Source organism: Pogoniulus pusillus, chromosome 4 (assembly GCF_015220805.1).
Source record: "Pogoniulus pusillus isolate bPogPus1 chromosome 4, bPogPus1.pri, whole genome shotgun sequence".
Taxonomy (NCBI): domain Eukaryota; kingdom Metazoa; phylum Chordata; class Aves; order Piciformes; family Lybiidae; genus Pogoniulus; species Pogoniulus pusillus.
Window position 1 is genome coordinate 5,187,140 of NC_087267.1, and position 15,729 is coordinate 5,202,868.

At 39.8% G+C, this 15,729-nt stretch overlaps 1 protein-coding gene and 1 long non-coding RNA gene across 3 annotated transcripts in view; one reads left to right on the forward strand and one right to left on the reverse strand.

Moving 5' to 3' along the window:
- Positions 1-15,729, reverse strand: part of KCND2 (potassium voltage-gated channel subfamily D member 2) — a 306,979-nt gene that overhangs the window by 64,412 nt on the left and 226,838 nt on the right. The gene's annotated exons all lie outside the window — the stretch shown is intronic.
- LOC135174666 (uncharacterized) overlaps positions 1,154-15,729 on the forward strand; it is a 136,534-nt gene continuing 121,958 nt past the window's right edge. The window contains exons 1-2 of the long non-coding RNA XR_010302050.1: positions 1,154-1,188; positions 1,313-1,451. This is a non-coding gene — a long non-coding RNA (uncharacterized LOC135174666). The remainder of the gene's footprint in view (positions 1,189-1,312; positions 1,452-15,729) is intronic.

The following is a 15,729-nucleotide window of genomic DNA, read 5'->3' on the forward strand; positions in this document are numbered from 1 at the left end:
CCTGAAGAGACCTGTTCTGCTGTGCCAGGCTCAACATCTGAGGTTTTTTACAGGCTGCTTGATTGATCTGGAGCAAGTTACTGAATCACAAACACTGATTAGTCCTCTATGGTCTTTTTTTTTCACTTAGAGCAGTTCAGTGTGGTCTCTGCAAATCTGGGGTTTGTGTTATTCCTACCAAGTTCCTGTCAACAGAATGTTTTTAAACTACAGAGCAGCATACAATTATACCTTATTCCATCTGCCTTCCTCTTTGCTTTGGAAAGTTTTTTGAGAAATAAATCTTTTACAGACCCTCTGTGAAACAATCTGTTAGTCAATTAATATAAATAGGATGGAAATTATATTACTGTAGTATTTTTTTTAATAGCATAACTGTTCCATAAAAACTCTGAATTCCCCAGGTTTTTAACTAATTTTATTTCAGCTTTACTGGCAACAAAGTTGCATGCATATGCAACACCTTTTTCTCATGCCCTTAAGGAACAAAAGCTGTTAAAAACATTATGAAGAAAGCTTTAAGCTTAAATCTGTTGTGTTTCTCCCAGTGTTACACTGGCAAAATACTCCATAATAATAAAACTAGTTAATGAGGAGTTTCATGGATTTGAAGTAACAAAAATGTCTTGGCATATCATATAAAGCAGTGCTGTGCATGTTGCAGTAAACAGAGCAAAACATTCAAATTACGTGTTTGATCAAATACATTCAACAGTACAAAGAAGAGCAAAATAATCAATATAATTTATACTGATCATAGAGAGAGATGGAGATTAGGAAATACCAGCAGTTAAATCACAGAATTAACCAGATTGGAAAAGATCTCTAGGATCATCGAGTCCAACCTACCACCTAACCCTTCTAATTAACTAACACATGGCACTAAGTGTCTCATCCACTCTCCTCTTGAACACCTCCAGGGATGGTGCCTCCACCACCTCCCTGGGCAGCCCATTCCAATGCCAGTCACCCTTTCTGTGAATAATAGAAGCTTTGCTCTTTTCCCACACCACATTTCCCCCTTTTATCACCCAAACTCACAGCACCTGGGTGCTGTTGCAGTCTCCTCCCGCACCAGGTGTGACCACTTTACCCTCCCTGTTCGCTCCTCTTTATAATCAGCCCCAGAAGGGGCAGCAGCCCTAAGCTTGCCCAACTGGGCAGAGGATCCTCCTCCAGTCACCACTGGTGAGTCTCCTACCTTGGTGTGTGCACTTTGGGTGAATGGTGGAGGTGATCAAAGGCCGGGGGGCCTGGTGGCCCCCCGGCTATGTAGGGCTAGGCTTGATGATTGCTCTAACATCACTCACAGGTGCTGGCTGAGCTCCTGTGTGTTTAGCTGCTGCCTTCTGCTCACTTGTCCCACTGCAGAAAGGGCAGGACTGAACCTGTGAAGCATTTTGCGAAGCATTGAATGAGCATGGAGGGAATGTCTGAGAGTCCCTGACAAGGTAAGTGGAACAAAATTCCAGTCTCAATGTCACTCCTTTGTGTCAGAGTAGCTAAAATTCTGGTTTGTTTTGTAATGAAGCTAGAACTGCCTTTATTCAGTACCAGGTGAGAGCCTGACTCTGTGAAGCCAGGCCAGGGCAGCAGATGACTGTGATGCAGCAAAGGATTTTACTTTATTAAGCTGCCTGACAGAGAGGCTTTTACAAATTGTTATCTGAAACCATGAGTGCTTCTGCTTCAACCTGTCCTCATTTTCACATGAACTAAGCAAGCTTATTTCACACCATTGTGGCTGTAAGCTGCAGTTCTTCAGATCCTCCATGGGTTTGTTGGAATGCCAACCTAGGATCTGGGTCTGGCCTGTAGAGAAGGCTTTCCATAAAGGAATGGTAGAAATAATATATATAGCCTCTAACAGTTAGAAATTCCCAGCCAATTACAAAGAGCCACCTTCAACATTGCACTTGACCTCACTGCTGTCTGCAACTACCTGAAGGGAGCCTGTAGCCAGGTGGGGGTTGGTCTCTTCTCTCAGGCAATGACCAAGAGAACAAGAGGACACAGTCTCAAGTTGTGCTGGGGGAAGTATAGGCTGGATGTTAGGAGGACGTTTTTCACAGAGAGAGTAATTTGGCATTGGAATGGGTTGCCCAGGGAGGTGGTGGAGTCACCATCCCTGAAGGTGTTCAAGAAAAGACTGGCACTTAGTGCCATGGGCTAGTTGACTGGCTAGGGCTGGGTGCTAGGTTGGACTGACTGATCCTGGAGGTCTCTTCCTACCTGGTTGGTTCTATGATTCTTCAAAGAATTCTTTGCTCCACCTCCATAAGACAGGGAAGAGTCTGATATCTCCCAAGTATTTAAGACTTGTAACACAGAAGAAAGAACAATGAACATAATGAAGCAGGAGTCCTTTGTGCCCTCCCCAGTAGGATAATCTATCTTCACTCATTCACAATGTGTGCAGCACTGACTAGGTACTAGATGTGCCATAAAGCATAGTCTGAGGTGCTCATCACTGGGAAAGGAAGGAAGTTATCTCATTGAGGTGATTTCAGTTTATAAAACCAGGAGAGTAGCTGCAATCTGCACACAGCCTGTTGTGCCAGCCACCTAGCAGAAACTATTTAAAGTTCTCCTAGAAAAGAAAGCAGTATAGTTTTAGTTGCAAATGTTATCATTTACATTACAGAAACAACTTTTCAGTGCCTGTGGTTCTGACCTCTAGAGTCACTTAATAAGAACCCTTATATTCTGGTTCAACTTGGATGTATATGCAGCTCTTGTATAAATATATGCAAGGCTCTGCACTGTTTAAAGGTGCTGTTAAAACCACAGAAGAGTTTTTGCTTTCTAACTAGCCAGTCTGAGACAGATAGTTTTGAGCTGAGGAAAGTTGTGTTTCTTATTCCCACGAAACACAATGACTGTCTCCAGATGTCCCCTTCTATAGAAAGCTCTGCAAGCTCTTCTGCACAACTCTGCCTGATTTGGCATGCATTTAGTGTACCTGTGCAATGACAGAACTGATCTATTAAATAAAAGCAACAAAACAAACCCCTCCTGCCACTGTATATGCATTTGATGTGAGGTTGTGGTACGTTAGTGGGAGGTGACTTATTTAGTAATAGCAGTAAAAGGACCTGTAGCTTAATTGCCATTAATCTTGGTGTTAACAAATTACGTAGCAGATAAATGTCAGTGAGTGGAAAATGCTACTGTCTGCCTGCTTATGTGGATTTTTTTGAAGGGATAAACATGTAATCAGAGTACCCCAGAAGATTGAAAGCTCAGTAGTTTCAGAAAGAAAACCAGAACAGAAGGGACATTTGGGAACACGAGGAGATGAGTTGTACTAGTAAAGAAGGGAAACATAAGGGAAGATTTGAGTGAACAAGAAACACTAATATTAGGAGAAAAGTGAGTAGAGGAATGGACAACAGGAGGAGTAATCAGGCAGAATAGATGAGAATACCTATCAGATTCACATATTTTCTTCATGATATGATTCCCTGCTACCCTTAGGACGTCCCATTGCAGTCTCCCTCTCTGATTGTGTTACCATGAATGGGCTGTGCTGGGAGGTGGTGGAGTTGCTGTCCCTGGGTATGTTCAAGAAAAGATTGGCTGAGGCACTTAGTGCCATGGTCTAGTTGACTGGATAGGGCTGGGTGCTAGGTTGGACTGGATGATCTTGGAGGTCTCTTCCAACCTGGTTGATTCTATGACTCTAAGATGTCAAGCCCTGGCATCATCTAAGATAGGTGAGCTCTTCTCCTTGCCTTCTTCACAGCAAGTGGGAATTGTTCTCTGTTGCTCCTCCTGTTAATCAGAATCTCAGTCTTCTCTGCCATTTGCTCTAATGGCAAGACAGAAAGGAGTAGCTGGAAGTAACACATATGGTGATCATTACTTGTTTTATTTTTGTTGTTAATAGAGAGTCTTCTAATTTGCAGAGGCGCTGCAATGTGATTAGAAGGTGTCGTAAGATGTTCTCAGAAAAGTGGAAACGCAGGCATTTGTAGGACTGTTTCACAAAATACAACAATGACTTAAGTGATGTGATCAGTATTTTTAGAAAATGAAATAACCAGGAAAACAATGTTCTGCCTTCTTTCTTCTTCCTTTGTTCTGTAATTAATGCACAGAGCATTTTTAAGTAAGACAGATACTTCTGGTAAGAGTTTGTAAACGAGGAGCAAGCCTGATTTATGGATGAACTATTTAATGTTCTGTATTTGCATTCCATTTCTTCTCTTATTTAGTTTTGGAACGAGGCACACACTATAACTTTCATGTTACTGTTGTTTGGCTTTGTTGTTTGACAGTTAATTTGGTATAAAATCCACACTATATCATTGTTATTAATTAGAGTAGCTCTGAACTAGCCTTTCAAAGCTATTAAATGCAAATCTTTAGCCACATAAAAACATAAATGTGTACTGAATTTCTTCAGCAGAACTGCACTTGAAAGACTTAGTGAAAAGTAATTAAATCTTCACTGAAAGGAATCTACTTCATCACATGATGAACTTAACTCACGGGATAAAAACGTAAACAGTGATAAATAGGACATCAGCTGGCAATAAAACCCACCCTTTGTGGGGCTCAAGGTCAGAACTGTACCTTCACAACTTTATTCATCGAGAAGCTGAAGAGATTGTGAGGAAGTCTATGTGAAATGATCTGTGCTTTAGTCTGCCTTATGAACTGCTAGGGGTTTTCACAGCACTGAGAAATACAGCAGACATGGCATCACTAATGCCTTGCATATAGTTTTCTCAAATGCTTGTATCTTTTAGCTAGAGACAGAGAGTATTGGGAGACATTAATGCATTTATTCCAGCTGTGGAAGAGGGAAAAAAATTATCTAAGGTGTATAACTTCAGAGATTTAATTCAGAAATTGTTCTTTAATGGGAGCATACTTATATATGTACTTACTTGAAATTACTTGGCTAAGTGCTTTTCTGAAGAAAGAATGCTTCAATACATTTGTGATGTCTACTCTAGGATTTTAAGAAAGAAGTTTCACTATTTGCTTAATTTATGTTCAACAGTTGATTGAACACTAGCCTGCTTTAAGGTGCTTCTACAAAACAAGTAGGCAAATATGTATGTCTTAAAATAAGTGATAATGTTAATCAAAAAATGTGTGCTTGTGAGCTACATATCTTTGGAACAGAAACAGCACTGTTGGTTTGAAGAACTCATCTGAATTATGCTATGTTGGGAACCTGTTAGGAGATTAACTTGTCGGGGTTTTTTTTAATGCAGCTACAGAGAATTTCTGTACTAAGAGCTGGAATAGTAAGCAAACGTTTAATTCATACTCAAACAAGGCTCAGGAATGCAAGCTGTCTCTGAGAGAGCTGCATGGAATAGGCACAATCATTTATGGGATTAAAATAAACTTAAGGTCATTTAACAGTTTTCCTGGAACCCAGTAAAAACTTGTGACCTACACTAAGTACTCCTGGCACAGATACACAGACAACATCTATTGAACTATTACAGATGAATATCTCATCATCTTTCCTCAACATGGCCTCTTGAATTTGGTTTGCATCCATTTAGAGCACCACACATTTTCCATCCAAAAGTTAAGGTCACCTTTCAGTGTGGCCAGAGCTGTGCACGGGAGGCATTTCTGAGAATATATTCTGAATATATCCCCATTCTCTGCTGTACTCTTTGTGTTGCAATCTCTGTCCAATTTTTCAAGCCAAGCTGGCCTTCTTCAAGCCCTTACTGGGAAAAGAAACAAGTGGCAGTTTGTTTCTGCAAACTCCAGCTGATTTCTAGACCACACACCTACACTTGGATATGGGCCACTAGAAGCCAACAAACCTTTTGACTGGAGGCAGGCAGGATATCTGGAACAGTAGACTCCCAAGAAGTTGTTTAGAAAAGTTATAATTAAAATGAATGAGATGAAATAGTTTTTTTTTAGAACTCCTCTTTCCCTTTATGATTAGTCCATGACAACAGTCAACTTCTGGGAAATACTTCTAGGGATCGTATTGGAGGTTCATGACCAATATATCCCGCCCACCTTGTTAAGCAAAATGAAGCCACTGGAGTAAAAGTGGTTTCCAGCTTGCTGCTCTGGTCAGTGCAGTTATGAAACTTACTAAATCTTGGAGCAGTTTGAATTATATCTGAATCAGTGAACTGGACACATTTAATCTCTGATAGAGGCTGGTACACTGTTTCAACAATATACAGTAATAACACAGTAGTAGAACTCCATTGCTTTCTTGTACATACCTTAAACTCATTATATTTTGGTTAAATTTAAATAGTAGTAATAATAATAATGAATTAAAAAAAAAAACCCTACCTCCTTTCTACCATTTCTTGTATAAATTTATTCAGGATATGCAAAAATATGAAGCATTTCTCCAAGAGTTATGAGCTTCTCTAAGAACTGCCGTAGTATCAGTACTGCTCCTACCACATTATCAGGGAAGAATTAACTGCATTGGCATAATAATTATCTTTTTCTAAGCCATATTTAGGAATTCCTCAATAAGAGTTAAATACAAAAGGTGTCCAACACACCCAGTGGCTTACGCAACTTGTCATTTTTATTAAGATGCCTCATTCATGTTATCAAAAATAGGAGTCATTCCTCTTGTGGCTTTTGGTTGTGGGATTGTTTATTTGTGTGTGGTTTTTTTGGTGTGGTGGTTTGGTTTGTTTTCCTTTTTAATTTTCTGGAAGTAGCTGACTGCTATTTGGAGTAAAGTAGTTGCAGATCAATGACATGCTGCAGGAAAAACAGAACATAATGAATTTACAAAGTGTTCTTTCTGTATGAATGAAAGCATGGATAGTTTTGCCCACAAATGTACAGAAATATTTCAGGTACATTATTTTGGTCAGTCATCCTTAAAATGAAAGAAAATATATCTGCAGGGACCATTGCTAAAGTTACAGTTGGAAATAGGACTGGTAACAGGGATAGATGTTTTTTTTTGCCCAGGAGCAAAAACTAGTTTGGTTTTGATTGAAATTGGACATTAGATTTGGAAATGCTGGATAAGATGAAAAAGAAAGAAATAGAATTTGAAGTAAACCCACAAAATGCTACTGAAGTATTTAATTCATTTAAAGTTTGCCAAAAAACCTTCATTCTTTTAAATAATATGTCAATTAAAACCTTAATTTCAGGGCACATTCACTTTTCAACTGGTGAGAAACCATATTTCATGTTTTGGAAATTCCCACCCAGCATTTTTAGCCTGTTTTTTTTTTTTTGCTACATTCAACTTAATTTATAGGCTATCTCCAGGCTCATCATTGATAGTTTTTGGAGTAAATCTGCTGTTCATCAGCTGTTTAGCTTCATTTAGAAACAAACATTGCTGATAAGTGTTCACAACTCTGAATGAAGAAAATAAGTTTTCATTTAAAGCAGTTGCAAAAACTGTAGCCTATAAAACTGAGATCATGTCTGAAAGAGTAATTCTAGCCCAAACCTACTTATTTTAATCTCTTCCAGAGCATGCATCTGGTCTGACCAATAAAGTAGGTTCAAAAGAGAATTATACTAAATGGGATTGTGAAACACATGGAAACCTCCAACTCCACTTGTCTGCTTACCCTGGTTACAAACAGTTTAATTCAAAATGCACTTAAATACAGGGTAAATCCAGAAGTATGCTTATCCATATGTTATTTAGCAATTGGCAGACACCTTCTGTCATGGTATAAGGCGGGTCTGGAGTCGGAAAATAAAGAGGCTTTCACCAAGCTGAACCACTCTCCAGTAATGAATTGAAGTCCTAAGTGTGCCTTTCTTCCACAGCAGTGATGAACTTCATAGTGAAGCAGCTAGGTAGCTAAGCCAACTAGCTAGCTAACCATTAGTCTCAATGTAGAGCTGAGCTGTCTTTCAGATATTACTCAAAATATAAGATTTACAAGATGAAGAAAGGAGGGTGATGTTTCTTACAGGGTAAAGACAACCCCAAAATGTAACACTCTATTAAAAAATACAGACTTGCAGTGTAGAGAGATGTGATACCTACTTAGTTTCTTTTTTAATGGTGTTTTTTTAGGAGAGGGGGAGAGAGGAAAATTGGTAGCAGCAGCTCTCACCCTTATTACAATATTGTAAATAATAAAACACATTCATTGAACTCTGCATTAATAACGAATATTACCAGAAACATTTTAGTAGTGAAGCTCTGTTTTAGCTTTAGCAGAGCCTATCAAATAAGAAAATCAAATATGAGGCTCCAACTTGCAGCAGATTGTGTTCTCAGAGAACACACAAGTGCCTCATTCAGTTTTCATGGTTATCTCGTTTGAAGGGTCTGTATGCTCAGAGAGCCTTCCCCTTTGTACTACTCCTTAAATTCAGCAGTGAATTCATAGAATCAACCAGGTTAGAATAGACCTCCAAGAGCATCCAGTCCAACCTAGCACCCAGCCCTAGCCAGTCAACTAGACCATGGCACTAAGTGCCTCAGCCAGGCTTTTCTTGAACACCTCCTGGGATGGTGACTCCACCACCTCCCTGGGCAGCCCATTCCAATGCCAATCACTCTCTCTGGGAAGAACTTCCTCCTAACATCCAGCCTAGACCTCCCCCAGCACAACTTGAGACTGTGTCCCCTTGTTCTATTGGTCATTGCCTGAGAGAAGAGACCAACCCCCACCTGGCTACAACTGGATGCTTTCAAACCAGGATGGGCTGACCTAACAAGAGAATAATATTTCCTCAATCGAGGACTTCATGAAGATGTTTTTCCTGAATAAATTCAGTCTTACTACAGCAAAGGTTGAAAACTTTACTTTTGAGCCAAAAACAATGGCAAAACTGACTCCTTTTTGTCTGCCTTTGGTTAAAGACCCTAATTTGTAGAGAGAGCTGCTGTACGTAGTAAAACCTATCCTTAGCTTTTGCCTCTAGCTTTCGGCAGTCATTTCTTAAAACATTGGCAGTGCCCTTTTCACCTGCTGTTTCTTGCAGAGTTACTGACCATGGGTACAGCTGACTAAAGTCTGATGTGCCACTAAACTCGGACAACAATTTTAAGCTGCATTAGTTTGCTTAACAGTCTTTCTTGGAACTGCTCACCTGCTAGGGTAGTTCCTCATGTGGACAAGAGTGGGAAATCATGCTCACCTAATTATTTCCCTGTATTGAAAACCAGGCTTTTTTTCCCCACGTAATTTTATTTGAAAATAAATCCAGGAAATACAGGAACAAAAGCAATTAATGGGTCAGGCCATGGGCAGTCACACACTGCTGAGATAACTATCAGTTGATGTTATTTCCCCTGTGGTTCCTTGCTCCCTCTCTGCTGCCAGAGGTTACTGTGTCTGAAGCTGAGTGGCTGGGATACAGAAGGTAAGTGCTCCTCATTGCACTCCCTGGCAGCTTACCCAAGCATCTGCCACAGCACTCTGAATTAGCCTGCCAAACTCTGCGCAGATCTAGAAGCACAGACTCTGCCTGGTTGTGAGAGAAATCTTTTCCCTGTCAATCTCTAGGTAACCCCTAGGGACAGTGGCATTATATGTAACTGCAGTCTTTTGGCAAACACATGGCTTCACTTCTGTAAGACTGGCACCCTTGTGGGCATGCTCAAGTGCACCAGCAATGTCTTCAAGTGCTGTGCCTTCAGGATCTTTTGGGGAGTCAGATACAAAACATTTTGCTTTGCCATTTGCATTTAACTTAGCTTTAGCAATCATACCAAGAATTTCCTTTGCCTGTTTTATCTGACCTTAGACTATGCATCTATCCAACAGCTGCTGGGAAACTTTGAGGAAGGTGTCCAATAGGATTCATATACTAACTACTGATTAGAATCATAGAATCAACCAGGTTGGAAGAGACCTCCAAGATCATCCAGGCCAACCTAGCACACAGCCCTAGCCAGTCAACTAGACCATGGCACCAAGTGCCTCATCCAGTCTTTTCTTGAACACCTCCAGGGATGGTGCCTCCACCACCTCCCTGGATGGCCCATTCCAATGCCAATCACTCTTTCTGCCAACAACTTCCTCCTATCATCCAGCATATACTTTCCTGGCACAACTTGAGACTGTGGCTGGTTGTCTGGAAGAAGAGGCCACCCCCCACCTGGCTACAACCTCCCTTCAGGTAGTTGTAGACAGCAATGAGGTCACCCCTGAGCCTCCTCTTCTCTAGGCTAAACACCCCCAGCTCCCTCAGCCTCTCCTCATAGGGTTTGTGTTCCAGGCCCCTCACCAGCTTTGTTGCCCTTCTCTGGACATGTTCCAGTACCTCAGCATCTCTCTTGAATTGAGGGGCCCAGAACTGGACACAGCACTCAAGGTGTGGCCTGACCAGTGTTGAGTACAGGGGAAGAATAACCTCCCTTGTCCTACTGGCCACACTGTTCCTGATGCAGGCCAGGATGCCATTGGCTCTCTTGGCCACCTGGGCACACTGCTGGCTCATCTTCAGTGTTCCAGTCTACTTACCTCTCACTGCATGGGAGGAAGACATTGTGTGTCTTATGTAAAGTAAAAAATAAATAAACACATTTGGCTTAGGCCTTGGTGGAATAAATTCTGTCTCTTTAGTATAATTTCACAGGAGTAAAACTAGCAAGGAAAAATTCCTGGGTTTTAACATTAGAGTATTATATTCAGTGTTATCACTTCTAGGTTCAAACTGTTAGTTCCAGTTTAGTGTGTATTATCTCCCATAGAATAAAAAAGCACAGTAACATTGAAGTGCAGATAAAGGTGCATTTCTAGTGAAATGAACATAAAGGATATACCAACCAGAGTATCTTGACCATATCAAGAGAGCAGTATTTGACCATTTTTTTCACTGCTTATTTTTATGAGCTTTGACTCAATGACAAAACATCAATTCTAGTGTCGTAATCAAATATTTTACGTTAATTATCCTGACATTTGCTAGCAACAAAATAATACCAATATAAATGTACTTCTAAAAATGTAAATGTAATGTGTAATGAACATCAGTAGCTAAGACAAGATCAATCTTTCTAGAAAGCCAGTAGCAGACTTCAAGGCACTCTGCTAAATTAGATAAACACTTACTGTGATACCTACTACTTTCTATTAATTGTATCATCAGGGTTGGAAGAGACCTCACAGATCATCAAGTCCAACCCTTTACTACAGAGCTCAAGGCTAGACCATGGCACCAAGTGCCACGTCCAATCCTGCCTTGAACAGCTCCAGGGACGGTGACTCCACCACCTCCCTGGGCAGCCCATTCCAGGTGAACAGTCTAAAAGGCAGTGACAACTTTACACACACATACAAAAACATTAAATTCCTTTTCTGCTTATTTTGGGGCTATGCAGACTGATGTCCCTGATTCCATCTCACTTGTCAGTTTTCAGTGGGTTTTGCTAATTAGTTCCCTTCATTTTAAGTTTGATATCAGAATGGAATAAAATGTCAGTATATATTACTGGAGCAGAAATTCTGAGCATATTGGATAGGCAGCTGCCATTTGCTGAGTTTGACACTGGATTTTTTAATAGGTTTTGTAAGTTCAAGACAAAGAGATATGTGGCAATTTGAAAGAAATGGCAGAGCTGCCACTGATTACAAGGAGTCTGGGAGTTTACTTGTGCCAGTCAAATTAAGCTCAAGCCCCCCCCCCCCCCCCATACCAAAAAAAACCCAAAAAGCAGATATATCAATTGATGACTGAGAGATCTGCTTTTCAGAAAACTCTCAGAACTCAGCTTCTGACATGCAGGGCCCAGTGACATGCTTCAAGTTGACCACTAGAATCATCAATCAGTGATTGACTAAGTTATGTTTGTTTGCTGATACTGTGCCATGCTTCATGAACCACAACTTCAGCTAGGATATGGAGGAGATGAGGGAAAACAGAGTGTTATAGACTAAAATTAGAAAGGACATAGAAGATCAACAACCTAATTTCAGCATGGCAGCGTAGCATCCAAGGAGACTATGTGCCACAAAAAAAAGATGCTTATAATGCTCATGGGAAGAGTTAGACACTCGAAGAGGTACTGATCATATATGAAGGAAGTAAGATTACGTGCTGAGTCTTTCTGTTCCAGCTGTGGAAGCTGTTTAGGACTTGCTGGCCTGCAAAGGAGGCTCAGGGAAACAAATCTGCTTGGTGAGCTGATAGAGGAGCTGGAGTTTCTGCGTTAGACCCAAAGGTCATTCATGTACTTTGTGCTCCTCACATGCCATCCGTGGAGCTGGGAATAGGCAAAGCGATGAATGTCACTCTAGCACTTGTGCAAAAGAAAGTGTCCCACCATTGCATACGTATCCCTTCCCAGGACATGGGAATAAATTGCCTTAGCCCAAAGGTGGGAACTGATGCTTCATCTCTTAGGAACCTGTGAGTGGATCAACAACTAGGATGTGGTTGGAGATAAGGAATAAAAAAACTTGATCATGTTTTAAAAGAAAATGATTATGAAAATGATGTCTGTGATATATGACTCCCCCAATTCCTGCCTGGAAAAAGGCAGCAGGACATCTGGCTTCTCAGACAGGGAAGCATTCCAAGGTGCTCAGCCTGTCAGGACTGAGGTGATGCTGGGGAGCAGCAGAAGCAGCTCTGCACAACCTAAGACAGAAACCAGGTTCAAGGTGTGGGTGATTCTCAGAGTTCAGGCAACAGGAGTTTCCAGAGTCACAGTTGTGTGCAACTGAAGTTCACCTGAATTTTCCTTTAAGTATTTAACTCTTTCTTTGTGTACAGCCTCAAGTTTCATATCCACTAAAATTCATGGGGATTCAAATCTATTATGGTATTGTTGCTAATTCTGAATCTTAAATGCTTTCTCTAGCAGCTAAAAAGAACAGCTAATCACGTCAATCCACTTGTGCATAAATTCATAGAGGTTAGCAGAACTGTTTTGGGGCTTAGTCAAGTGCATCAGAAAGTGCAAGAGGCACATTTAATGATCCACTTTAATTTGACAGGTTAGAATTTCAAGAGCCAAGGAAAAGCAGCAATAATTTTAACTTTCATATAAATGCCTTAAAGAGTAACCTGAGAATGTGTAAAATGTCCAGGCGCTAGCTAGACATGCTAACAGCAATTTCCACAGAGGTGACCTCTGTCAAGCCAAAGTAATACACCTGTTCAAGAATTAGGATACCACATTTGAAGGTTTCATACTTTTGGCTTTGCCAAGGGAAACAACTATGAGCAGAGAAAAGTTTCTGTAGAAAGATGGGACACAGATTTATGTCATATTTTTTAAAAGTTGTTTCCCCCCCCCAGTTTTAAACCTCAGATAAATTCCACTTAATCTTTATGCTTCAACTGTGAGGTGGAAATGGTGATAATTAAGATTATTTAGTTTGGAGAAGAAGAGCCTTAAACTATAAGCACTGATTTTGCAGGCACTGGAAATAAATCAGTAGTTCAAAGTAGGATGAGGTAAATGAGGATTAGGGCTCGATTTTGCAATCTAGTACTTCCAGAACTTACCAGCCAAGTCACAAAGCAAAGCCCTGAAAGCTAAGCGCAGAAGAGGACATCACACATAACCTGTTCCAAAGTTGCAACCACATTGCCAAGTGTGTCAAGTGTACATCATCAAATGAACTACTCTCCAGTGCACTTGTCCAAAGCAGCCCTCTAACTGCTTGTGATTTCAAACATACCTTGGACTAGATTCACCTAGCCTGATGGAGCCCATCATGGTATTAAGGCAACTAGCACTAAAGGAGAGCAGGTGGATGTATGTGTGTGCTAGTTCTTCTTAGTCTTATCTCTTTATTGCGGAGGGTAAACTTAGGTTCATCAAGGACTTTGCAGACGTCAGTAAGAGTTACTGACCTGTTACTATTCACAGTGCCTTCCAAAGTGTGAAATAAACCATTTCACCAGCTGCTGTCAGCACAGCACACTTTAATCCAGAGCTACCTGACATTTGGAGGAATTGGATACTGTGAATAAGGTGGTTGATTCTTGGCAGATGCTATGCTGTTAAATGACTTGAATATGAACAATGCAGGGAAGGAATCATAAGGATGGGGATCACATCTCCACAAATTGTTTTTCTAGCGGTCTCAGTTTCACTTACAGAGACTAATGGTGTAATCCATATCTGCTGCACTGGTCTATCCTAGAAAACAGGCTTCTGGAAAACTAAATAGTTTTAGGAAAAGTCATTGCATGCAGGTTAAGTTTCTTTTGTGCAGACTGTGATGATAAAAAGGTTCTTAACACACATCTTATGTGTAACGCACAGAACTTTAACTTAGACAAATACTGTCACTTCATTGCTAGACTTTAATTGAAAACATTAAAAACAAGCAGAAGATGTTTCAATTATTGCACTTTTTTGATTTAACAAAAAAAAAAAAAAAAAGGAAAAACCATCCTTTCTTTTGGGATGGCAACATTCATTGTGCACCATAACATGTCCAATTTAAGGCTGGTAGAAGCAGATAACTGAAAGAGCCTTGAGCAATAAGGGAGATATTAATACATTAGTAGCTTTTATTAATATTTTGGAAGAAGTTCTTGAATATATTCTATAGAGGTTTATAAATATTTTTATAACTTACAGTAGCACATAATGGTGGTACAGAGGATTTATAGACTCTCTTAGCTTTTTATACAACACAAGCATTTAATAAGTGTTCAACAAAGCTTATTGACATTTACTTTTTCCTTTGCCATACATTTGTTAAGTTTGAATATCACATTCACATTAACATCAAACACATAAAATATGGAATAGCTGGAGAGAACAGAAGACATATTTAGTGCTTTGATGTTGATGCCAACGTTTTATTTAAGATATTTATATGTAGCCTAAAAAGGATAATAAATTTCATTGAAAGCTCACTATATTACTAGACTTTTCAAAGGCCACAGAGTAGACTGAAAATACCAAAAGGGAAAACTGCTGAACAATCAATCTTCAAAAGCAATGTATGTTATTAGGAAACCACATTTATGATATTTGTAATTTAAACTTGATTTCTGAAAAGTGGAATGGCACATACATAAGAATTTTAGATCAGACATAGGAATGGGTTCCATTAGCTGCTTCTTACATAGGGATCAAAGTACTTACTATGAAGTACAGTATGCTTTAGTAATGTAAAGTATGGTCAAAGGCTGAAAAAAGCAAAGACAATTCTTCTCACTGAAGTGTTTGCCAGTGTCTATCTACTGCTACTTAGCTGAAATTAAATACATCCATAGATAGCAAGAACGTGAGTAACTGAACAGCAAGGAACATATACTTGGTAGATGAAATTTCTCTTTGCATTCATAGCTTTTCATTTCTCTCTCTGTTAATAGTTTGTGCAAGGATGAATGGTAGTACAGTGAGAAAACTGGATCACATTAAAAGAAAGGTGAGCTATTTCATCCCAAAGAAAATGGCAGCAGAACATTTAATACAATTGTTTTGGCAACTTTTGGCCTTAGGTAGCTACCATTTCTTGTTAAAAGCAATCAGTTATGTAAATCAGAGGTAAACACAAAATGCCACTGCCAAGACAGACGCATATACTTTACTAAGGACTCAGGTTCAATCTGTTCTTGATGGCATTCAATTCAGAGGAAAGCAGAGAAGAGAAATTCAGTCAGCACTTCCCCAGCATTAAAAAAAACGCAGCAGAGCTACTTTGGATTAAACATCATGCTTTGCCATCTCTTTCTCAATTCCCTAAAAACCTTGATGATAGAACTAACTTTTTGAATCAATTAGCTGGGGAACTTCTTCTATAGGCTTCTGTTTAGATGCTTCAACTTTCATTGACATATTTCAATTGACATTTACATTCT